Source organism: Eleutherodactylus coqui, chromosome 3 (assembly GCF_035609145.1).
Source record: "Eleutherodactylus coqui strain aEleCoq1 chromosome 3, aEleCoq1.hap1, whole genome shotgun sequence".
Classification (NCBI taxonomy): Eukaryota; Metazoa; Chordata; class Amphibia; order Anura; family Eleutherodactylidae; genus Eleutherodactylus; species Eleutherodactylus coqui.
Genome location: NC_089839.1, coordinates 1,841,548 through 1,858,069, shown reverse-complemented (window position 1 = coordinate 1,858,069; position 16,522 = coordinate 1,841,548). Strand labels below are relative to the sequence as shown.

The 16,522-nt window shown below is 50.9% G+C and overlaps 1 protein-coding gene across 2 annotated transcripts in view; it reads right to left on the bottom strand.

Moving 5' to 3' along the window:
- The window catches only part of VASH2 (vasohibin 2), a 71,752-nt gene extending 66,784 nt beyond the window's left edge, over nucleotides 1-4,968 (bottom strand). For both annotated transcript variants that reach the window (XM_066595055.1, XM_066595057.1), the window contains exon 1: nucleotides 4,850-4,968. The gene's annotated coding sequence lies outside the window, so the exon portion shown is untranslated. The remainder of the gene's footprint in view (nucleotides 1-4,849) is intronic.
- Between the last annotated feature and the right edge of the window lie 11,554 nt (nucleotides 4,969-16,522).

Below are 16,522 nucleotides of genomic sequence, written 5' to 3'. Positions count from 1 at the left end.
CCCGGCATGGAAGAAACCCCACATCCCCCAGTGGAGGAAGCGGGCCCCAGCATAGAAGCAACCCCCCTCCAGTGGAGGAAGCGGGCCCCAGCATGCGAATGGTTTCCAATGACGCTTCCATCAGCAGCACAGATTATGAAGAGTGCAGACAGGTACGCGGGGTCGCCAGTCGGGCACAGGGTCAGATTTTGCTGCGAGATCCTGCATGTGGAATCTGACTAAGGAAGAGTAGAGGGGATAATAACCTCACGGGATCTAGACTCTGTGCTTCTCTTAATACATCCCAGAATTGTGTTTGCCTTTTTGGCTGCTGCATCACATTGTTGACTCATGTTCAGTCTATGATCTATTAGTATACCCAAGTCTTTTTCACATGTGCTGCTGCTTAGCCCAATTCCTCCCATTCTGTATTTGCTTTCTTCATGTTTCTTGCCCAGATGTAGGACTTTGCATTTCTCCTTGTTAAATACCATTCTGTTAGTCGCCGACCGCTGTTCAGGCTTTTCTAGATCTTTTTAAATCCTCTCTCTTCCCTAGTGTTAGCTATCCCTCCTAGCTTTGTGTCATCGGCACATTTGATCAGTTTCCCACAATTCCCTCCTCCAGATCATTTATAACAATGTTGGCCAACACTGGGCCTAGGATAGAGCCTTGTGGTCCCCACTTGATACATTCTCCTACTTGGATGTGCAGCCATTTATGACCCCTCTTTGGCCACAAGTGCATCGTACTCAATCCCCATAACAAGAGGTGCAATGGAAAAAGTAATTACAGACCCGCTTCTTGGATTCTAAGAACCAGCAGAACAGTGAGTGCAGCTCTGGAGTATTCTACAAGTAACGTAAGCACATATCCTGTAACTGAGAAGATCTCCTTTATGTCCCCCCCCCCCCCTAGTAGTTCTATCCATTAAACAATACACACATTTTAGGAAGGAGTATCTTCAGTTCATGTGATGCTACACCCATAGCCAGATAGCCTGGTGGCCTCTGGGTCAATAGATTGTCTTTAAGGCTTGCCCTCTTCTAGTCAATCGGCTCCTGGAGTTTTCTTATGGGCCCCTGATAGTGGCTGATATACTGCATGGAGCACACAGACCTACAGGCCCGGCCATATGCCATCAGCGGAAGGTCCAGAGACAGTCCCTGGTTAACGGGATCCACATGTGTCAGAGCGATGCAATGAGTAACACAAGCCGCAGCTAGTCAGGGATTGCAGTATTACAGCTGCAGTGGATTAACCCTCGCTGCTGACTACATGGAAATGCTACAATCAGCAGCGATGTGGCACAAACCATCATCCACTGAACAGACAGGGCAGCACCTACGGGGGGCAGCGTAAACCGGCCATTATAGACTGCGGGAACAGTCAAGGGACCCAACAACCAACCGACTGCTGCAGATCGGCCATTATCTCACAGGTCTGTGTAATATATAACGGGGTAGCAGTCCTTTTTATTACTCCCCAGGTAATAACGGATGGGGGGTTGGCTGGGGGACCATTCACAATCCCTGGGAGCTCTGCTTGGTAATGCCACATAAGGATGCCAGCAGTCCACTAAAGCAAGGTTCCAGCTGTGCCATCCTTGTCATAACCGCGACCACCTGGGAGAGGAGGATTGGCGCCTGCTTGCCCCCCCCATTTACTAGGGTTCATTACATTGTTGCACCGCTGATGACGGGGTCCCTACATGAGGGAAGTGGCCACGTGGCACCAGATCTCCTGGTAGAACATCGTCATAAAACATTCTGCATCTACAAAGTGCTGCCTGCCAGTCACCATACAAGAAAACGCAAAGGACTTCTATTATATGGCGGCCATCGGGCGGTATTATACGGTGGCCACTACAGGAGCATACAGAGGCCTCCAGGCAGTATTACACTGCAACCGTTTAGCAGTATTATATGGCAGCCATCAGGCAGTGGATTATAGCACCCATCACAGTATTGTATGGTGGGCACCAGACAGTATTACATGGTGGGCACTGGGCAGTATATTATAGCTGCCATCAGAATATTACATGGTGGGCACTGGACAGTATATTATAGCAGCCATCATAGTATTACATGGTGGGCACTGGACAGTATTACATGGTGAGCACCGGACAGTATATTATAGCAGCCCTCAGTATTACATGGTGGGCACCGGACAGTATTACATGGTGGGCACTGGACAGTATATTATAACTGCCATCAGAGTATTATATGGTGGGCACCAGACAGTATTTCATGATGGGCACTGGACAGTATATTATAGTGGCCATCAGTGTATTCCATGGTGGTCACCGGACATTATATGATAGTATATTACATGGTGGTCACCGGACATTATATGATAGTATATTACATGGTGGTCACCGGACATTATATGATAGTATATTACATGGTGGTCACCGGACATTATATGATAGTATATTACATGGTGGTCACCGGACATTATATGATAGTATATTACATGGTGGTCACCGGACATTATATGATAGTATATTACATGGTGGTCACCGGACATTATATGATAGTATATTACATGGTGGTCACCGGACATTATATGATAGTATATTACATGGTGGTCACCGGACATTATATTATAGCTGCCATCATTATATTACATGGTGGTCACCGGACATTATATGATAGCTGCCATCATTATATTACATGGTGGTCACCGGACATTATATGATAGCTGCCATCATTATATTACATGGTGGTCACCGGACATTATATGATAGCTGCCATCATTATATTACATGGTGGTCACCGGACATTATATGATAGCTGCCATCATTATATTACATGGTGGTCACCGGACATTATATTATAGCTGCCATCAGAATATTACATGGTGGTCACCGGACATTATATTATAGCTGCCATCAGAATATTACATGGTGGTCACCGGACATTATAATATAGCTGCCATCAGAATATTACGTGGTGGGCACCGGACATTATATTATAGCTGCCATCATTATATTACATGGTGGGCACCGGACATTATATTATAGCTGCCATCAGAATATTACATGGTGGTCACCGGACATTATATTATAGCTGCCATCAGAGTATTACATGGTGGTCACCGGAAAATATATTATAGCTGCCATCATATTACATGGTGGGCACCGGACATTATATTATAGCTGCCATCATCATATTATATGGTGGGCACCGGACATTATATTATAGCTGCCATCATCATATTATATGGTGGGCACCGGACATTATATTATAGCTGCCATCAGAGTATTACATGGTGGTCACCGGACATTATATTATAGCTGCCATCAGAATATTACATGGTGGTCACCGGACATTATATTATAGCTGCCATCAGAGTATTACATGGTGGTCACCGGACATTATATTATAGCTGCCATCAGAATATTACATGGTGGTCACCGGACATTATATTATAGCTGCCATCAGAATATTACATGGTGGTCACCGGACATTATAATATAGCTGCCATCAGAATATTACGTGGTGGGCACCGGACATTATATTATAGCTGCCATCATTATATTACATGGTGGGCACCGGACATTATATTATAGCTGCCATCAGAATATTACATGGTGGTCACCGGACATTATATTATAGCTGCCATCAGAGTATTACATGGTGGTCACCGGAAAATATATTATAGCTGCCATCATATTACATGGTGGGCACCGGACATTATATTATAGCTGCCATCATCATATTATATGGTGGGCACCGGACATTATATTATAGCTGCCATCATCATATTATATGGTGGGCACCGGACATTATATTATAGCTGCCATCATCATATTATATGGTGGGCACCGGACATTATATTATAGCTGCCATCATCATATTATATGGTGGGCACCGGACATTATATTATAGCTGCCATCAGAATATTACATGGTGGTCACCGGACATTATATTATAGCTGCCATCAGAGTATTACATGGTGGTCACCGGAAAATATATTATAGCTGCCATCATATTACATGGTGGGCACCGGACATTATATTATAGCTGCCATCATTATATTACATGGTGGTCACCGGACATTATATTACAGCTGCCATCATTATATTACATGGTGGTCACTGGACATTATATGATAGCTGCCATCATTATATTACATGGTGGTCACTGGACATTATATGATAGCGGCCATCATTATATTACATGGTGGTCACCGGACATTATATTACAGCTGCCATCATTATATTACATGGTGGTCACTGGACATTATATGATAGCTGCCATCATTATATTACATGGTGGTCACTGGACATTATATGATAGCGGCCATCATTATATTACATGGTGGTCACCGGACATTATATTACAGCTGCCATCATTATATTACATGGTGGTCACTGGACATTATATGATAGCTGCCATCATTATATTACATGGTGGTCACTGGACATTATATTATAGCTGCCATCATTATATTACATGGTGGTCACCGGACATTATATTATAGCTGCCATCATTATATTACATGGTGGTCACCGGACATTATATTATAGCTGCCATCATTATATTACATGGTGGTCACCGGACATTATATTATAGCTGCCATCAGAGTAATACATGGTGGTCACCGGACATTATATTATAGCTGCCATCATTATATTACATGGTGGTCACCGGACATTATATTATAGCTGCCATCATATTACATGGTGGGCACCGGACTGTATTATGGCAGGTGACCTCCCTCCCTGCAGCAGGCTACATTATACGGACCGCAATGAGGCTCATCCCACAGCGCGGAGTGTAGCGCCCTGCAGCCCCGGCACCGCCGGACATCACGTGTCGCCTCCCGGCAACACTGCGGCATCTCGCCCCCTCCCGGCCGTTACCTGCAGTCAGCGCCGGTGGCTCCGGGGAGCAGCGCCCGCCGAGCTCCATCCTCCGCCGCACAGCGCTACATTGTATCACTGTCACCAGCGGCGACCTCACGGCACGCACTGATTGGCCGGCACAACAAAGAGGGGCGGGGTGCGGCTGCGGGGGGAGGAGTCACATAGTAATGGATACTAGGAAATAACTGGGCAGCAGCTGTTGGCATTTGTATTTAACCCCTTCAGGACCAGAGGGTTGGCGTTTGTGTTTTTTAACCCCTTCAGGACCAGAGGGTTGTCGTTTTGTGTTTTATTTCCGTCCCGCTGTCTGAGATCCGTGACCGGTGTATTTTCTATCGGCGTGGGCGCACGAGGGCGCGTGGTTTGTCTGCGGGTTGCGTATTTTCTAAGGCAGTATTCGTGTACCGTATAATGTACGTACAGACTTTAAAAATTAGTAAGCGGGGTAATATGGAAAAAAATGCAATTGTGACTTTTTTAGGGAGGGCTGGGTTAGTTGGTATTAGTGTACCGTGACGCCGGGTTAGTGGTTAGGGCTGCCATGAATGTCCTCCTATCGGCCCGCACGCCTGCGGCGATGCCAACGTCATGGAGGTTTTTATGTTTAATACTTTGAAAAAATAAAGAAACTTAAAAAAAAACCAACGTGTTTTCTGTCGCCGTAATATGGGACCCGTAACTTTTTAAATTTTTAGCCATTTGGCCGGTGTGGGGCTCATTGTGGGGTGAGATGAAGTTTCTGGAACTTTTAAACATTTTTCATTTTTTTAGTATATAAAGCTTTTTTTTCCACTTCTATTTAGTCCCCCCGGGGGACTGGAGCTTTCAATAATTCCCTATATACTACAGTATGACGTGATGTTGCCACAGGCAAGGCTTGATAGTCATCTATGTGTAGCAGCCCTAGGAGCCTTCACTAGACTCTGGACTACCATCAGTGCCCCATGATGGCATTGCAGGGGTGCCGATAGGGCATCGGAGGTGATGTTTTCTGACTGTTTAGCCGACCACAGAATCTAAACAGTTAACAGGTGTATCCCACTGCACTGATAGCCACCATGTGTGGAGCTCCCAACACCCTTCACGCCTGCATGACAGAAATTTATGAAGTTTAAAGGGTCTATTTACATGGTGCAGTAGAAGTGCGGTCACCATACAATAGATGTGTGGTCACGATGAAGTAGAGGTGCGGGTAATGGTGCAATAGAGTTGGGGGTCACGGTGCAGTAGAGGTGCGGCCACGATGAGGTAGAGGTGCGGATCACAGTGCAATAGAGTTGGGGGTCACGGTGCAGTAGAGGTGCGGCCACGATGAGGTAGAGGTGCGGATCACAGTGCAATAGAGTTGGGGGTCACGGTGCAGTAGAGGTGCGGCCACGATGAGGTAGACGTGCTGGTCACTGTGCACTAGATGTGCGGTCACGATGAGGCAGAAGTGCGGTCACGATGCAGTAGAGGTGCGGTCACGATGCAGTAGAGGTGCGGTCACGATGCAGTAGAGGTGCGGTCACGATGCAATAGATGTGCGGTCACGATGAGGTAGAGGTGCGGTCACAATGCAGTAGAGGTGCGGTCACGATGCAATAGATGTGCGGTCACGATGAGGTAGAGGAGCGGTCACGATGAGGTAGAGGTGCGGTCACGATGAGGTAGAGGTGCGGTCACAATGCAATAGATGTGCGGGTTACGGTGCACTAGATGTGCAGTCACGATGAGGCAAAGGTGCGGGTTATGGTGCACTAGATGTGCAGTCACGATGAGGCAGAGGTGCGGGTCGTGGCGCAGTAGAGGTGCGGTCACGATGAGGTAGAGGTGCGGGTTACGGTGCACTAGATGTGCAGTCACGATGAGGCAAAGGTGCGGGTTACGGTGCACTAGATGTGCAGTCACGATGAGACAGAGGTGCGGGTCGTGGCGCAGTAGATATGCGGTCATACTGAGGTAGAGATGCGGGTCACGCTGCAGTAGAAGTGCGGTCACGATAAGGTAGAGGTGCGGTCACGATGCAATAGATGTGCAGTCACAATGAGGCAGAGGTGCGGGTCGTGGCGCAGTAGAGGTGAGGTCACGATGAGGCAGAGGTGCGGGTCGTGGCGCAGTAGAGGTGAGGTCACGATGAGGCAGAGGTGCGGGTCGTGGCGCAGTAGAGGTGAGGTCACGATGAGGCAGAGGTGCGGGTCGTGGCGCAGTAGAGGTGAGGTCACGATGAGGCAGAGGTGCGGGTCGTGGCGCAGTAGAGGTGAGGTCACGATGAGGCAGAGGTGCGGGTCGTGGCGCAGTAGAGGTGAGGTCACGATGAGGCAGAGGTGCGGGTCGTGGCGCAGTAGAGGTGAGGTCACGATGAGGCAGAGGTGCGGGTCCTGGCGCAGTAGAGGTGAGGTCACGATGAGGCAGAGGTGCGGGTCGTGGCGCAGTAGAGGTGAGGTCACGATGAGGCAGAGGTGCGGGTCATGGCGCAGTAGAGGTGAGGTCACGATGAGGCAGAGGTGCGGGTCGTGGCGCAGTAGAGGTGAGGTCACGATGAGGCAGAGGTGCGGGTCATGGCGCAGTAGAGGTGAGGTCACGATGAGGCAGAGGTGCGGGTCGTGGCGCAGTAGAGGTGAGGTCACGATGAGGCAGAGGTGCGGGTCATGGCGCAGTAGAGGTGCGGTCACGATGAGGCAGAGGTGCGGGTCGTGGCGCAGTAGAGGTGAGGTCACGATGCAATAGAAAACCAGAATTAATCTTACCGCTATTTCCTTTTCCATGAGCCCATCCTGACGGCACACATGGAGGTTGTCCTCTGACCCCTCTAGGACAGGAAGAGGAGAGTTCTTAAGGCCCCCTCCTACCACCATGCTCAAGGACTTCAAATTATCACAACGGATACATGGCCCAATCTTTTATTACTGCTGGAAATACAATATATTGTTACGTCACATGTATACTTTATACAGGGGGGTAAGTACTGTGTGTGTCGTCAGGACGGACTCATGGAAAAGGTATTAGCGGTAAGATTAATCCTTGTTTTTCCATTCCGTCCATCCTGATAGCACACATGGAGGCAATACCAGATGATAACGGTACCCTTGGGGGGTCCACGGCCTGGAGGACCTTCCGCCCAAAGGCCAGCTCCCTAACAGAATAGAGATCCAAGCAACAATGCTTAGTAAATGTGCGGACGCCAGAACTTTACAGATCTGCTCTGTAGGGACTTCACTACGTTCGGCCCATGAGGAGGCGACAGCCCTTGTACAGGGGGCTCTTATCCGCTCAGGGGGAGGCAGGCCTCTGGCTTTATAGGCCTTCTGGATTGATGTTCTGATCCAGCTAGCGATGGTGTCTTTCGATGCTGATTTTCCCTTATTGTGACCCTGAAATTGAAGGAATAAGTTATCCCATCTTCTAAAGGTCTGTGCGTCCCGTAAATGGGGCAGGACTGCCCGTCTGACCTCTAGGCCGTATAGGACTGCCCGTCTGACCTCTAGGACGTGTAGGACTGCCCGTCTGACCTCTAGGACGTGTAGGACTGCCCGTCTGACCTCTAGGTCGTGTAGGACTGCCCGTCTGACCTCTAGGTCGTGTAGGACTGCCCGTCTGACCTCTAGATCGTGTAGGACTGCCCGTCTGACCTCTAGGTCGTGTAGGACTGCCCGTCTGACCTCTAGGTCGTGTAGGACTGCCCGTCTGACCTCTAGGTCGTGTAGGACTGCCCGTCTGACCTCTAGGTCGTGTAGGACCGCCCGTCTGACCTCTAGGCCGTGTAGGACCGCCCGTCTGACCTCTAGGCCGTGTAGGACCGCCCGTCTGACCTCTAGGCCGTGTAGGACCGCCCGTCTGACCTCTAGGCCGTGTAGGACCGCCCGTCTGACCTCTAGGCCGTGTAGGACCGCCCGTCTGACCTCTAGGCCGTGTAGGACTGCCCGTCTGACCTCTAGGCCGTGTAGGACTGCCCGTCTGACCTCTAGGTCGTGTAGGACTGCCCGTCTGACCTCTAGGTCGTGTAGGACTGCCCGTCTGACCTCTAGGCCGTGTAGGACTGCCCGTCTGACCTCTAGGCCGTGTAGGACTGCCCGTCTGACCTCTAGGTCGTGTAGGACTGCCCGTCTGACCTCTAGGTCGTGTAGGGCTGCCCGTCTGACCTCTAGGTCGTGTAGGACTGCCCGTCTGACCTCTAGGACGTGTAGGACTGCCCGTCTGACCTCTAGGACGTGTAAGCGCTGATCTTTGTCATTTTAAAAATCCTGACAGAAGGAAGGCAGAATTATTTCCTGTTCCATGTGGCACGTTGAACCCCCTTGGGAATAAAGGGTGATTTAGTCTCATGACTATTCTATCGTCAAGCACCTTTCAGTAGGGTTCTCTACAGCATAATGCCCGTAGCTCACCAATCCATCTAGCGGTTGTAATGGCTCCAAAAAAGGCTACTTTCATGGATAGGTTTTTAAGCGATACCGAATGTATGGGCTCAAAGGGAGGTTCACAGGGACTGTCTAACACCAGATTAAGATCCTAGGGGGAAACTGATTTTCTAACAAAGGGTTTGAGCCTTTCTGCTCCACGTAAAAACCTGCGTACCCATCTATTTTCTATTAATTGGGCGTCTAAAGAGGAACCAAGAGCCGCCACCTGTACCCGCAGGGTTCCAGGGCTAAGTCCCTTATCTAGACCTTCTTGTGAGGAATCTAAGATTTTTGTAAGGTCGGGCTGCTCAGATCTGATTGGCACCAGTTGTGGAATTTCCTCCATACCCTAGACTATATAATGGAGGTTGAGTTCTTTCGACTCTTCAGAGAGTGTGTATCACCTTGGACGATAGTCCTTGGTCTCTCAATCTCTGCTGCTCAGTAGCTAGGCCTTCAGCTTCATCCAGTGGAACTCCTGGCAGAACACCGGACCCTAGGACAGAAGGTCCTGCCGGAGGGGCAGCCGAAGCGGAGTCTGTATCGTCAGAGAGTACAATAATGGGAACCAGGGCCTTTTTGGCCACGCCGGGGCAATGAAGATAACCCTGGTCCAACAGTCCTGGATTTTTTGCAGAGCCCAGAAAATTAAGGGAAGGAGGGGAAGGGCATACGCCTGGTCCATGTCCCATTCCTGGGAGAGTGCGTGCCGTGCCAGGGGATTGTCCGCTGGGTTTAAGGAGAACATTTGTGGCATTTTGGATTTGTCTTCGACGCAAAGAGGTCTGTGTGGGGTGACCGCTCTGAGACGTCAGCAGATCCACTACTTCCACATTTAGAGACGATTCCCGGGATCTGACTCCGAAGGTCTGCGGTAATGTTCTGGGAGGCTTTTAGGGGATTAGCCGCTGAGGACTTTACTCGGTTCTCCACCCAGGAGAATATTCTTTTTGATAAGCGTTGAAGATGAGGGTGTCTGGTGCCGCCCCAACGACGAATAAAAGACACGGCTGTCATGTTGTCTGACAATATTTTACCTGTTTCCCGCGTATTATTATATCTTTTGGTTGTATCGTTTCCCAAACGGCTGTGAGTTCTCTGTAGTTTGTGGATTGAGAGCAGATCGAGGCTGACCAGGAACCCCGCCGTTCCCTGTCTGCCACCTGCGCTCCCCAACCAGACCCACTAGCATCGGTGCTTACTGAAACAAATGGGGACGGACCACTGGACCCCTTGTTTAAGGTAACGGGGTGATAGCCACCAGTTATAGAGATATCTGTGATATGAGGATGACTGGGAATATGGTAGCAGGTCCTAAGATCCATCGTACACATGGCGCTGACTAATTAGGGAGAGGCGGCCCTCATAGTCTCCATCGGAAATTATAAACTCAGAAATATATTGATGAAGGGCTTTTAAGTAACGAACCGTTAGGTCTAGGACCACAAATACAGCGGAGTAATAACCACCAGGGCCGTCCTGTACAGAACGGGGGGATCCGCTCCCATCTGTAATAAATCCCAAACCCCCTGCTCCAGATTTTATCTAGTTCTGGCCCGAACAGACATCCCCCTTGGAAGGGGATGGAACGTAACTTGTTCTTGGAGACCATGCCTCCTGCCCAGGCCCTAATCCATAGCGCCCACCTAGCGGCATTCCCTGGCACCGCGTTTTTGGCAGAGAAGCGAACTGATTCTGCTGATGTGCCCGCCAAGAATCCGCTTACCATTTTGAGCAGTGGCACGCACTTCAGTATCTCCTCTCTGGAGGTTTTGTGTTTTAGGTGCGACTCAAGATATGAAAGCCACAGATACATAGACTGCGCAGCGGGCGGGCCGCTATATTAGTTTCCACCATGCCTTCTTTCGGCATTTTCCCACTCCTCTGTCACAAGGTGTATTAGAGTCTCATTCACGGGAAAGACTTTCCTACGACGAGACCTAAGACCCCCGAAGACCCCATCCTGAACCAGACGTAGTTGCTGGACGCCACCACCTCCATGGTATTACGAAACGCTGAGAGCAATTCTTCAAGATTTTGATTGGAAAACTATTTTCTATCGTTATCTACTATTTTGGGGGCTGTTAACTCTGAATATTCAAATTGAGATGGCTCAGTTGTGGAGGATGCGTGACCCCGAGTACGGGCCCTTTTTGACGACTAAGAGGGCCCAGGCTTGGAGATCTGTTCCGTTTCCAATGCGTGGACCGCCTCCCTGGCCATTTGGGGGAGACCATCCATGAAGGATTTCTGCTCCCCTCTCACTATTTGGGATGTGCCTGGCATTATCATCTAGTTTCCTAGAACATGATGGTCATCTCTCCATCCTTCGTACATCCGGCTTCGGTTCTGACACCTCATCCTGCAATAACAGGAGAAGCTTTCTTACCAACAAGCAGCCTGCAGCCGCGCATTACTGGCCAAGTGGACTCACAGTTTGTGGGTTTCCCCGGGCACCGGCTGTCCCTAGCGCTAGGGGGTGAATCCGTGGCTGTATTCCAGCACGGTGAGCGCCAGGAGTTTCAAACCCACCGCCTTTTTTGAATTTGGTGGGCTTGACACCGCCGGAGCATGCGTCTGACGTCATTGTGTGCAACGCGGCACCGTGTCATCGTCCTGCGCCAGCTGTCGTATTGCTCACCAGACACCAGGCCCATGCGCAGGGATGTCGCGGCATATGAAGATGGGCCAGCAATACACAGACCGCAACCGATTGCTGAGCGGACGCCGGATCTGCACCTTCATTAATAGGTGAGCCATCTTTCCATCCTTCCTCCGGCAATCATGGAGGACACTCTTATGTATCCATTTGGGGCAGGAAGAACACTGAAGAATGGTGGTAGGGGGTCGCCTTCTGAACTCTTCTCTTCCTGTCTTAACAAGGTCAAGAGGGCAACCTCCATATGTGTGTTACAATGTGATGGAGGTGCGGGTCATGGTGCCGTAAAAGTGTGTGTTACGATGTGACAAGTCATGATGTGGTACAGATGTGAATCACAGTGCGGTAAAGGTGCGGGTCACGATGTGGTAGGGGTGAGGATCACGCTGCAGTAGAAGTGCAGGTCACAGTGTGGTAGGGGTGAGGATCACGGTGCGGTAGAAGTGCAGGTCACAGTGTGGTAGGGGTGAGGATCACGGTGCGGTAGAAGTGCAGGTCACAGTGTGGTAGAAGTGCAGGTCACAGTGTGGTAGGGGTGAGGATCACGGTGCGGTAGAAGTGCAGGTCATGGTGCGGTAGAGGTGAGGGTTATGGTGCGATAGAAGTGCAGGTCACGGTGCGGCTCACAGTAGAGTAGAAGTGCAGGTCACAGTGTGGTAGAGGTGAGAGTCATGGTGCGGTAGAGGTGAGGGTCATGGTGCGATAGAAGTGCAGGTCACGGTGCGGCTCACAGTACAGTAGAAGTGCAGGTCACAGTGTGGTAGAGGTGAGGGTCATGGTGCAGTACAGGTGAGGGTCACATAGCGGTAGAAGTGCAGGTCATAGTGCGGTAGAGGTGAGGGTCATGGTGCAGTACAGGTGAGGGTCACATAGCGGTAGAAGTGCAGGTCATGGTGCAGTAGAGGTGAGGGTCATGGTGTGGTAGAGGTGAGGGTCATGGTGCGGTAGAAGTGCAGGTCATGGTGCAGTAGAAGTGCAGGTCACAGCGCGGTAGAGGTGAGGGTCATGGTGCGGTAGAAGTGCAGGTCATGGTGCAGTAGAAGTGCAGGTCACAGTGCGGTAGAGGTGCGAGTCACAGTGAGGTAGAGGTGAGGGTCACGGTACAGTAGAGTTGTGAGTCATGGTTCGGTATAGGTGTGGGTCACGGTGCAGTATAGGTGCGGGTTATGGTGCAGTAGAGATGAGGGTCACGATGCGGTAGAAGTGCGGGTCACAGTACAATAGAGGAGCAGGTCACGGTGCATCTCATAGTACGGTAGAAGTGCAGGTCACAGTGTGGTGGAGGTGAGGGTCATGGTACAGTATAGGTGAGGGTCACGGTGCGGTAGAAGTGCAGGTCACAGTGCAGTAGAGGTGCGGGTCACGGTGTGATAGAAGTGCAGGATACAGTGCAGTAGAGGTGCGGGTCACAATGTAGTAGAAGTGCAGATCACAGTGTGGTAGAGGTGAGGGTCATGGTACAGTATAGGTGAGGGTCATGGTACAGTATAGGTGAGGGTCATGGTACAGTATAGGTGAGGGTCACGGTGCGGTAGAGGTGAGGGTCACGGTGCGGTAGAGGTGAGGGTCACAGTGCGGTGGAGGTGAGGGTCATGATGCAGTAAAAGGGCAGGATGTCGTTCATGAGTGATTCAGCCAGTTTACACGGAATGATAATAATTCAGATTCTTGCTGGATCGCGAAAATCCGAACAATAATCATACCGTGACCCTCACCTCTACCGTGCTGCGACCCTCATCTGTACTGCACCATGACCCGCACCTCTATGTCATCGTGACTTGCACTTTCACTGCACCATGACCTGCACTTCTACCACACTGTGACTCTCACCTCTACTACATCATGACCTGCATTTCTACCACACCGTGACCCATATCCTCTACCACACCATGACCCTCACCTCTACCACACCGTGACCCTCACCTTCTACCTCAACATGACCCTCACCTCTACTGCATCATGACCTGCACTTCTACCAAACCATGACCCTCACCTCTACCGCACCGTGACCCTCACCTCTACCACACCGTGACCCTCACCTCTACCGCACCGTGACCCTCACCTCTACCACACCATGACCCTCACCTCTACTGCACCGTGACCCTCACCTCTACCACACTATAACCCTCACCTCTACCGCGCCATGATCCTCACCTCTACTGCACCGTGACCCTCACCTCTACCGCACCGTGACCCTCACCTCTACCACACCATGACCCTCACTTCTACCACACCATGACCCTCACCTCTACCGCGCCATGACCCTGACCTCTACTCCACCGTGACCCTCACCTCTACCACACCATGACCCTCACCTCTACCACACCATGACCCTCACCTCTACCGCGCCATGACCCTGACCTCTACTGCACTATGACCCTCACCTCTACCACACCATGACCCTCACCTCTACCGCGCCATGACCCTCACCTCTACCACACCATGACCTCTACCGGTCTAGCCAAACACCAGTTAATTTATCAGTTCCGGGAGTCAGCTGCCAGCACAATGCATCCACTCCATTGTTATGCAGCCCCCACAACATGAGGAATCACACTCCGCCGGACTATAGTCCTCTGCATACGGTGCGTGAGGTCTATTGTTGATAGATTCATGCTACGGAATATGGGGGCCATAGTATTCCTCTGGAGCGCCTCCTAGGTAAGTATGGCAAAATATTACATTGGGTTTCCATCTGGACAATCTGTGCATCTACTGAGCCTTTATAACGGAAGGGGGCCCCTCCCCATTGTCAGACCCAGGAGTTGCATCTGATGCAGGATTGTCCATCTTTCAGCATTCTCCTCACCCCAGGAATATATGGATAATTCTCATAGAGCTACCAGAGCCCCACAGAATACCCCCCGGCATCAGGACCGGAGGAACAGGAGGAGCTACCAGAGCCCCACAGAATACCCCCCGGCATCAGAACCGGAGGAACAGGAGGAGCTACCAGAGCCCCACAGAATACCCTCCAGCATCAGGACTGGAGTTACAGGAGGAGCTACCAGAGTCCTACAAAATACCCCTGACATCAGGACCGGAGGAACAGGAGGAGCTGCCAGAGCCCCACAGAATACCCTCCAGCATCAGGACCGGAGGAACAGGAGGAGCTACCAGAGCCCCACAGAATACCCCCCGGCATCAGGACCGGAGGAACAGAAGGAGTTACCAGAGCCCTACAGAATACCCTCCAGCACCAGGACTGGAGGGACAGGAGGAGCTGCCAGAGCTCTACAGAATAACCTTCAGCATCAGGACTGGAGGACCAGGAGGAGCTAACAGAGCCCTACAGAATACCATCCAGCATCGGGACTGAAGGAACAGGAGGAGCTACCAGAGCCCCACAGAATACCCTCTAGCATCAGGACAGGAGGAGCTAACAGAGCCCTTCAGAATAACCTTCAGCATCAGGAACGAGGAACAGGAGGAGCTACCAGAGCCCCACAGAATACCCTCTAGCATCAGGACAGGAGGAGCTACCAGAGCCCCACAGAATACCCTCCAGCATCAGGACAGGAGGAGCTACCAGAGCCCTACAGAATACCATCCAGCATCAGGACCGGAGGAGCTACCAGAGCCCTACAGAATACCCTCCAGCATCAGGACCAGAGGAGCTACCAGAGCCCTACAGAATACCCTCTAGCATCAGGACAGGAGGAGCTACCAGAGCCCTACAGAATACCCTCCAGCATCAGGACAGGAGGAGCTACCAGAGCCCCACAGAATACCCTCTAGCATCAGGACAGGAGGAGCTACCAGAGCCCTACAGAATACCCTCCAGCATCAGGACAGGAGGAGCTACCAGAGCCCTACAGAATACCCTCCAGCATCAGGACCAGAGAAACAGGAGGAACTGCCAGAGGACGTGGGTGCATGTGTGATCTCCAGCGTTCACGCACCGCTTTGCTCACAATCAAAAAACTGCTGGCCTAGTAACAAAGTTAACACTGCAGTTGTGTCTTGCAACCACTAGAGGTCAGTCTGCATAGTGAGCAAAACAAATGATAGTCTGTTACCCACCTCAAAATAGAAAACTTGGGGGCTACAGGGAGGAGAGGCTGGCACTTTTATGGGACCACCAACAATTATTCTGTTAAATGTAAGGGAACTTAGCAGCAAGTCCTCAGTGCCTGCAGCGCCTCCACAGGGGAAGTGAAGAACTGCGGGGTGTACTGGATGGCGTTGGTTAATAAACGAGGGCCCCTCTAATCGCATGTTGGACACTGATAAAGACCAAGTGCCCTTTCGGTTGTGTCATGGCGCGGCGGGCGGAGGCGGCACGTTTATTACTTTCTGACATGCGGGGTGTTCAAAAAGAATCCGACCCTAACTCATAAAAGCTATTCGCATTCAGATCCAACAGTCTTCCGCTCATCTCCCTCAGGGCCGCCGCAGGCTCCGCCCAGCGCTTCACCGTCGGAAGCAGTGCTGCAACGCCTCTTCTGAGATGGAGAGAGGGAGCCTGACTCCAGGATGTGCGGCCGTCTCTGACGCGGTTGGACCGCTCCATTATCTGAGCGCTGCCCGCTGCTTCGTCCTCGAAGGCCTTCTGAATCTTGCAGATCGTTTCCTCTTGGGAATCGCGTTACATTTAATGCCGCCGCGTTGTTTACGTTTCTCTGCCAT